Here is a 10,223-nt window from a genome sequence, read left to right on the forward strand (position 1 = left end):
CTGTGACACACTAGCACTGGATACTGCCCTGTGACACACTAACACTGTCTACTGCCCTGTGACACACTAGCACTGTCTACTGCCTGTGACACACTAACACTGTCTACTGCCCTGTGACACACTAGCACTGTCTACTGCCCTGTGACACACTAGCACTGGATACTGCCTGTGACACATTAACACTGTCTACTGCCCTGTGACACACTAACACTGGATACTGCCCTGTGACACACTAATACTGTCTACTGCCCTGTGACACACTAGCACTGGATACTGCCCTGTGACACACCAGCACTGGCTACTGCCCTGTGACACACTAATACTGTCTACTGCCCTGTGACACACTAACACTGGATACTGCCTGTGACACACTAGCACTGGATACTGCCCTGTGACACACTAACACTGTCTACTGCCCTGTGACACACTAGCACTGGATACTGCCTGTGACACACTAACACTGTCTACTGCCCTGTGACACACTAGCACTGTCTACTGCCCTGTGACACACTAGCACTGGATACTGCCTGTGACACATTAACACTGTCTACTGCCCTGTGACACACTAGCACTGTCTACTGCCTGTGACACACTAGCACTGGATACTGCCTGTGACACACTAACATTGTCTACTTCCCTGTGACACACTAGCACTGGATACTGCCTGTGACACACTAGCACTGGATATTGCCCTGTGTCACACTAGCACTGTCTACTGCCCTGTGACACACTAACACTGGATACTGCCCTGTGACACACTAACACTGTCTACTGCCTTGTGACATACTAGCACTGGATACTGCCTGTGACACACTAACACCATCTACTGCCCTGTGACACACTAGCACTGGATACTGCCCTGTGACACACTAACACCATCTACTGCCCTATGACACACTAGCACTGTCTACTGCCCTGTGACACACCAGCACTGGCTACTGCCCTGTGACACACTAGCACTGGCTACTGCCCTGTGACACACCAGCACTGGCTACTGTCCTGTGACACACATTAGCACTGTCTACTGCTCTGTGACACACTAACATTGTCTACTTCCCTGTGGCACACTAATGCTAACTTAATGTCACATGACACACTAGCCTACTAGTCCAATCCAGAGAAAGAATCCTTGTGTCCAGATCTAAGGGCAAAACTGCATCAGAGGACAGTCAAGCAGATTCCTGGAACAAAAAAAAATCCCATCCAATGCTGAACATTTTTAAAGATATTTCTTGGGCATTTTATCTACTTCTTTAGAAAACTGTTCAGATTAGTGGCCTATGTTTTAATTGAGTCATTTGTTTCCTTGACTCTTTGATTTCAGAGTCCTTTGTATATTCTGGATATTAATTCTCTTACAGTTGTATAGCTCAAGGATTCTCGCCCACTCTGGGGCTTTCCCTTTACTCATTTGATTGTTTCCCCTGCTGTGTGAAAATTTAGTTTTATGAGGTTCTACTTGTCAATGTTGGCCTTAATTCCTGGACAAACAGGGTCCTGATCAGAAAGTCCTTTCCAACATCCATAGCTTGTAGACATTGCCTATAATTTTCTCCTAGCGGTTTCAGCAGTTCAGGTTTCACATTGATATCTTTGTTTTTGGTTTTTACATTTTTGTGTGTTTTGTTTGCTTGTTTTGGATTGGGTTGGGTTGGGTTTTTTGTTGTTTTGAGAGGTTTTGTGTGTTTGCTTGTGTAACAGCCCTGGCCATCCTGTAACTTACTCTATAGACTAGGCTGGCCTCAAACTCACAGAGATATGTCTGCCTCGACCTCCCAAATGCTGGGAATAAAGGTGTGCACCACCACCGGCCAGCTTTTGTTTTGTTTTTGTTCCTTTGACGTTGGGTTTTGTGTGAGGTGATATATGCAGGTTTAATTTCCTTCTTCTATAATGATATTCAGGTTTCCCAGCACCATCTGTAGAAGATGTTGTCTTTTTGCAGTATGTCTTCTATTTTTTGCCTCTTTATTCAATATCAGATTCTATAATTACAGTTACATGCATTCGTGTTTGGGTCTTCTATATTTGTACAATGGTCTACATGTCTGTATTTTGCCTGTGCAATCCTGTTCTGTTGCTATGTCCTTGTACAATGTAGCTTCAAATCTGAAGTGGTAATCCTTCAGAGATGTTCTTTTAGTTCTGGATTGCTTTCACTAATTGGGGTCTTTATGACGTTTTTTCTATTTCTGCAAAGAATGACATAGCAATTTTTGATTAGGATTCCCTTGAATCTCTGTATCACTTTTGGAAGGATGGCAATTTTCACGATATTAACTCTACTAATCTATGAGCAAAGGAGGTCCCTCCATCTTCTAGTGTCTGCCTTGATCATTCTCCAGAGATTTGGTTTTCACTGAAGAGCTCTTTTAACACCTTGGTTAGGTATTTGGGGGGGAGGGGCTATTATTAATGGGATATCTTTAGAAGTGTTTAACATCTTTAGCAATTGGGGAAATGCAAATTAAAGCTACTCTCAGATTTCACCTTACACCAATCAAAATGGCTAAGAATAAGGAAGTAACTCACAACAAGTGTTGGTGAGGGTGTGGAGAAAGGGAACCCTCATGCACCATTGGTGGGATTACGAACTAGTGCAGCTACTGTGTAAATCAGGACAGAGAATTCTCAGGGGGACAAAAGTGAACCTCCCATTTGACCCAGCTGTCCCACTCCTTGGAATGTGCCTGAAGTGACTCCACGTTCTACTCCACAGACACTTGCTGAGCCATGGTCGTTGCTGCTCTATTTACATAGCCATGAAGTAGAAACAAACTACATGTCCTCTAGCTGATGGGTAGATAATGAAAATGTGCTACACTTACACGCAAAATACTATTCAGCTGTAAAGACAAATGAAGTCATGAGATTTTCAGGCAAATGGATAGAACCAGAAAATATTACACTGAGTGAGGTAAGGTAATCCAGACCAGGGAAGAAAAACACTGCGTGTTCCCTCTTATTTGTGAATCCTAGCACTGAACCTTTAGAAGTGAATATAGAACCTGGAATAACTGCAGAAGTCAGGTGTCTTAGTTATGGATGCTATTGCGGTAATAAAACACCATGATCAAAAGCAACTTTGGGGAAAAATGGCTGATTTCAACTTACAGATTGTAGTCCATCATCCAGATAAGTCAGAGCAGGAAGTCAAGTTAGGAACCCGAAGACAGGAACTGAAGCAGAGGCTGTGGACGAGTGCTGATTACTGGATTGCTCCAATTGCTTTCTTATAACCCCAGGACCACCCTCCCAGGGGTAGCATAATCCAAAATGGCTAGTCCCTCCCATATCAACAGCTGATTACAAAATGCACCATAGGCTTGCCCATAGGCCAATCTGATGAGGGCATTTTATCCATTGCAGATGTCAAGTTGACATCAAACTAGCCAGCAGGAAAATAAAAGGGGACCATGAAAGTTGAGAGACAATGAACTTTGGAGATAGGGACAGTAGGACACCAGGGCTATGAAAGGAGAAGTGTGGGAAATGAGGGTAAGCTTTAATTAGGACGGGGAGAGGAAGAGCATTATGCAGAGACAAATGGCAGAGGGATAAATAATATTAAAGATGTTTTATAGAGCAGTAAATAAGCATTGTTTTATGTTTATGTAAAACCATAATATGTGTTTATACACATATATACACTCAAAAACATAAAAAAATGGAGTTATGCTACACTTATGGGTGATCATGCTTACCCCAAGTACCATACATTACCTAAAAAAAATACCAGGCATAGGAAACCTCTCTTCAAGTTGTTGATCTGAGGACTGCAAGAGACTCCCAAGAACTATATAGGCTATTGTTGCCACTCTCGGTTGCCTCCCGAACTTGAAAGTAAGACCCTATTGCTGAAGACATGATGCCCTTGGGACACAGGACTTGAATTGATCTGGAACTGACATGGATGCCTCATTCCCTGAGGATTAGCTCGCATAGTATTGGAAAGAGCTCTGTAAGCAGCTAAGGGGAAAAACGCAATCAGTAGTCCTACCTACCTGTGATGCCTATGAACAACAATGATGACTAGAATGGGAAAATATCCACAAAGGTACAATAGTGGGGCTTACATCTGAAGAGGCAACTAACGGCTTTCTAATTGAACTTAAGGACCACTCAATAGGAAAGGGTATATGCTTAGTACTGTAAGCATAGCCAGTTACTCATGGCTGGTAAAGTCATGGGCCCTAGAGAAGAACCTACTACTGCCACTCCTCTAAAGGACAGTGATTGTATTCTAAGTACCTATCCTTATACCCAAAAAGACACTGTGTGTTATCCAGCACACACACACACACACACACACACACACACACACACACACAAACACACACACACCAGGTAGGTAGGTAGGTAGATAGGTAGATAGATAGATAGATAGATAGATAGATAGATAGATAGATAGATAGATAGATAGATAGATATCAATACTGGTCTGACTGGTCTGTGAGATAAGGGTACCCCTGGTTATCTGAGTTCCATCCTCAGAGCCCGTGCCATGTAAAAGTGAAAGGAGAGAACTGACTCTATGTCTTCTGACCTCCGCACATGTATATGACATGGATGTGTCTGTACACACATCACATAACAGTCACACACAATAATAACATTTAAAACCTTTTGAAGCCCCTTTTGGGATCTGGGGATATAGCTTTTCTTGCATGCACTAGGTCCTGATTTGGAGGCCCTAGGTTCAATACCCAGCAACACCTAACCCAGGAATGGTGGCACACATCTGTAATCCCAGCTTCAGGAAAGTAGAGGAAGGAGAATGGGAAGTTCAAAGTTCAAGGTTATCCTTAGCTAAATTGCAAGTTCTAGTTCCAGGCCAGCCTGGCCTATATGAGACCCTGTGGTTAAAAAACAAATCCCTTTCAATTAGCCTCTCGCTCTCCTACACCTCCCCCTCTACCTGTCCCCAGCACCTATAACATATGGAGCTGAACAAGTTAATGTACATATAACACAGACCTACCACCTTCCTCCCACACCTTGTACTGTGTTTCCTTTTGCTTCTACTTACTCTGATGTCTGGAAATCCCATCCAATCCCACCTAGCTCCTCCCACCTGCTCTCCTCCAGAAGTCTTTCCTATTCATTCTTGTAAGAAATACTGTATTGTCCTCTCTGGTTAAAAAAACAAAGAAAAAAAAACACATTATTTCATCCATTGCACCTATGTAGACTAGTTATTAGGTTTGTCTCCAAAGCAAGTACAACTATAAAAATCATATAACTTTTCTATAATCCTGGTTAGAAGTACCAAACAAATATTTGTCAAATAAAAACTCTCATTTATTGAAAACCCAGTGAGCAGTGGGTATGCTCATAGGCTCAAAGAAGCTTCTCAAATCTCATAATTACAGAGGGAAGGAAGGAATGTTTACCGTGGGGAAACCTAGAGGACATCGACTCAACATAACGATGAAGGTAACTCATCTGTGATTAGAATCAACGAGAAGAGTCAGCTCTGCTCTCTGTGTTAGTCCTGTCAACCATGCTAAGCTGAATCTAATCAGGAGGAAATAGCAGGCCAACAACAAATGAGGAAAATAATGAAAAATAAATGGACTGTAATATTTTAAAGTGTTTCTAAGCCATAAAAACCAAGGAAAGACCAATTTTTTCCCAGAGCAAAGGACACCAAGGAGACTTGACAATCAAATGGACTCCACAACTAGATCCTCCTGCACCAAGGTTATTTATTGGAACAATTGATCCACACTCAACTGGGGCTTGAAGCTTTAATTATATCCATTTATTAATTCCAGCTTCCGGATGTAAATGGTCATTGTGGTGGTCATTTGTATGAGATGCCATCTATAGTCTGACTTGTAAATATTTGTTCCTCCATTGGTGGCCCAGTTTGGGCAGTCTAGAGATGAGGCCTTCCTGGAGGATGTGTGTCACTGGGGTTGGGGTTTGAGGTTTCACATCCATGTACCATTCCCAGTTAGTGCTCTCTGCTTCCTATTTGTTCTTGTGAGTGCTCAGCTCTTGTTGCCACTGTGCCTCTCCACCATGATGAACTCTTCCCCCTCTAGAACAATAAGCCAGATAAACCCTTCCTTCTGTAAGTTGTCTTGCTCATGGTGTTTTATCACAGCAATAGAAAAGTAACTGGTATAGAAACTGGTAGTAGGGAGTAGGCTTTTCTTGTGGTAGACCTGACCAAGCTGTTTTATGGAGGGATATGGAAGTCCTTGGCACTTTGAATTAGAAAAACACTTGAACCTGTGAGCAGAGTTGAATGGGCCATTCTGTGAGGAACTTGGAAGACAGCAATGGGAGCAACATGGACAGTGGCAGCCCAGCTCAGGCAGCAACAGTACTAGCAACTGGGCTAGAGTCTATTCTTGTGACACTTTGACCAAGAATATAGCAGCTCTGTGCCTTTGTCCTAAGATCTTGTCTAAGGCTAAATTGAAAAGTAATGAACTAATTCCTTTGGTGGAGGAGATTTTTAAGACAGCCTAAAATTGACTCTGTCATGTGGTTATTAATAATCAGTCTTATGCAGGTCTACAAAGAAAATGAGCAAGTGGGAAGGAAAGAAATACAGAGTGTACAGTTTGGAAGAGAAAGAGAGTGGCTGGAAACTTAAATGTTGCATCAAGGCTTATGCTGCAATAGATAATAAAGAGATTAAAGAGAAGCCTGATCTGCATTAGGATAAAGGAAAGAGTCTTTCAGGGCAAGACCCTACCCACATAAGCTTCCAACTTGAGAAAGGTAAAGGCCTAGGAATTGTCTTCTAGAAAGAAACAAGCAAAAGCTGCTGCAAATGGAATTCATGGGGGCTAAGGTCCATCCCAAGTTGGGAGCCAAAGTTGCCAGTGTCATCCTTGTGGTTCTGGCCTTAAAGTCATGAAGGGCCCAAGAGTAAAGTTGTTGGATAGTTTTCTGTGGTTTCTGAGAACCACGGGGGCCAGGCCTATGGGAGGAGTCCCTGCATGGGGGCCTAGAGACCATTCCAGGAAGTTGTGGAAATGAAGCCTGAGTTGAATTGATAACCTCAAGATATTGAAGAAGCCAAAGCCATGGAATATCTGCCAAAAAGAGTTTCATGCAGAGAGTGGGACCAGTCCAAGAGAGAGGCAGGGAGCAAAGTTAAAGGGGTGGAGCCATCTAAACCCTTTGACTACAGACATGGAGCTACAGGATTTGGAGTTTTCCTTGTTGGAGTTGAGTCTTGCTTTGGTACAGTATTTCCTCACGGTGCCCAAATTCCTCCCTTTGTATGATAGGAGTGTATAATTTGATTTTTATAGGGAGTTACTGTAAAGAGAAGCTTTTTCCTTGAGAGAAGCCTTCCCGCCAGCCTGATTCCAGAGCCGCATCAGTCCCAAATAAACACACAGGAGGCTATATTAATTATGAAGCTGTTGGCCTTGCTTGTTTCTTACTGGCTACCTCTGACTTAAGTAATTACCGCATAATTGTTAATCTAAGTATTTCTCTTACCGGAGAAGTTTCCGGGCTTCCTACCCCATGGTGTTACATCTCGGCTCTCTTCTGTTTCTCCTTCCCAGAGTCCTCCTGGACTCCTAGTCCCACCTATCTAGATTCCTATTGGCTCAACAGTGCTTTATTGACATAAGACTTCCTTAACAAGTTACAATTAAGAGATTGCCTTTGTTAAGTTTCAAACCTGGAACAAATGCTGAGGTGCCTATTTAACGTATCAGAGTTGGACCTGGCCAACAGGTTCTCCCAGCATCACTCAGTCCCTAAATGTTATACAGTATGGCTTGCATAGCCAGCCCTCTACTCTGGACTCTCCAGCCCAAAGGCTCTTTCATATGTAATCCAAACATTTTGGCTATCCTTCCCTTTTTGGACCTTTGGCCTCCTGGCTGCTGCACCTGGCTCTCCTCTCTCCACATGACCCAGCTCAGCCTGGTCATGTCTACTCTGGACTCTCCCAGATGTGCCTGTCTCTGACTATGCTTGCCCACATAATCTACAATAAACTTTCTCCTCCATCGTACCTAGGAGCAGTCATGTCTTTTCTTTTTTACTTCTTTTTTTCATTCAACCTTTATTCTCAGAAGAAACTTGGGACTTATAAACTATTAAAACTGGAAGACTATGAGGCTTCTGAAGTTGAACTGTCTTAGGGTTTCTATTACTCTAACAAAAAACACCATGACCATTGAGGAAAGCAAGAACAGGAATTCAAGCAGAGCTAGAACCTGGATGTAGGAGCTGATACAGAGGCCATCGAGGACAGCTGATTACTGGTTTGCTTTCCCTGACTTGCTCAGCCTGCTTCACTGTAGAACCACGTACTAGCTGCCCAGGGATGGCACCACTACCATGGGCTAAGCCCTCCCCCATTGATCACTGATTGAGACATACCTTATAGCTGGATCTCATGGAGGTATTCCCTCAACTGAGGCTCCTTCCTCTCTGATGACTCTAGCTTGTGCCAAGTTGACACACAAAACCAGCCAGTACAGCTGACCCCTTGTCAACTTGACACACAAACACATCACTATTAGGTCACAAATCTTCCTTTCTTATCCATCCCCAAGAACTCACATATAAAAATCATAAATAATTTTAAATGTCCCACGGTCTTTACAAATTCAGACACATTAAAATTTCAGTCTCTTTAAAATATCCAGTCTCTTAAAAGTTCAAGACTTGGGCCTGGAGAGATGGCTCAGAGGTTAAGAGCACTGCTGCTCTTACAGAGGACCAGCACCCAGTGGTGGCTCACAGCCACCTGTAACTCTAGTTCCAGAGAATCCAATGCCGTCTTCTGACCTCCACAGGCACCAGGCACACATGTGGCAAACAGATATACATGCAGGCAAAATATTCATACACACACACAAAAAAAGTAAAAATAAAGTTTTTTTTAAGTTCAAGTATTTCATATGTGGGCTCCTTTAAAAATAAAATTTAATTAAATACCTTCTTTAAGAGGGAAGAACCAGGCCATCATTATAATATGAACCAAGCAAAACTGAACTCCAACAGTATAAATAACTCAATGTACAATTATCCGGGATTCACTCATGATAGTCTGACTCTTCCAAAGGGCTTGGCTCACTTCTCCAGCTCTGCCCTTTGCAGCGCACACAGCTTGTCTTCTAGGCTCCAGCTGGCTCCACTCCACTGTTGCTGCTGTTCTTGGTGGTCATCCCATGGTGCTGGCATCTCCAAAATGCTGGGGTCCCTTGCTGCAACTGCATTGCACATTCACTAATAGCGTCTCATAGGCTCTCTTCATGGTGTCAAGCCTCAACTTCTTTGTAACACCCCTTCAGTCCTGGGCCTTCAACTGCCACTGAGGCTGCACCTCCATCAATGGCTTCTCCTGGCCTGTCACAGGGCCAAGCCTCAGCTGCTCCCCAGGACCCCTTCATGCTTTCAAAACCAGTACCTCCTGGGTGACACTTACACATTACCAATACCTCCTGGGTGACACTTACACATTACCAAGTCCTGCTGCCAACACTATGCCACCTCTGAAACACAGCTTCTCTGTGCTCTCAGAAAATACTCCTGGGAAAATTTCACCCAGGGATGCTGGTCTCTTCTTAATCACCACTAACTTCTTAGCTCCAACTATCCAGCATCAATTATCCCAGTAACATAAAAGTCTCAGTTCAGTAGTTCTGGCATATTGTTAATCACAGCTGATTCTTCAATCCCAGCTAACCAGAACCACAGAATCTTAACTCAAAATAACAAACGGCCCTGATAGAGTCTTTAAACTTCCCTCTGAAACTTCACAAACTAGGCCTCCATATTCTGTACTGCTCTCAACATTCTTATCTTCCAAGCTCCCCGTCAAGTATTCTACAGAGCTCATAATACTCAATGGCTTTTCTAGCCTGAAGTTTCAAAGTTCTTCCACAATCCTCCCCAAAACACCATCAGGTCTGTCACAGTAGTACCCCACTATATTGCTACCAATTGTCTTAGGGTTTCTACTGCTGTGATAAAACGCCATGACCAAAAGGCAAGTTGGGGAGGAAAGGATTATTTGACTTACACTTCCAGATCACAGTCCATCACTGGAGGAAGTCAGAACAGGAAGTCAGGCAGGAGGCAGGAGTTGATGCAGAAGCCATGGAGGAGAGCTGATTACTGGCTTGCTTCCCCTGGCTTACTCAGTCTGCTTCCCTATAGAACCAGGACTACCTTCCCAGGGATAGCACCACCCCTCATAGGTTAGGCCCTCCCCCATTGATCACTGATTG

General features: G+C 43.4%; 1 long non-coding RNA gene across 1 annotated transcript; it reads right to left on the reverse strand.

The window, feature by feature from the left end:
• Positions 1-1,849: 1,849 nt before the first annotated feature.
• Positions 1,850-10,179, reverse strand: LOC110341053. Its single transcript, XR_002382935.2, has 3 exons — positions 10,016-10,179; positions 3,115-3,191; positions 1,850-2,192 (listed from the first exon to the last, which is right to left on the reverse strand). It is a non-coding gene; the product is annotated as an uncharacterized LOC110341053 (long non-coding RNA).
• Positions 10,180-10,223: the final 44 nt, after the last annotated feature.

This window comes from Mesocricetus auratus, unplaced genomic scaffold (genome assembly GCF_017639785.1).
Source record: "Mesocricetus auratus isolate SY011 unplaced genomic scaffold, BCM_Maur_2.0 Super-Scaffold_100676, whole genome shotgun sequence".
NCBI lineage: Eukaryota > Metazoa > Chordata > Mammalia > Rodentia > Cricetidae > Mesocricetus > Mesocricetus auratus.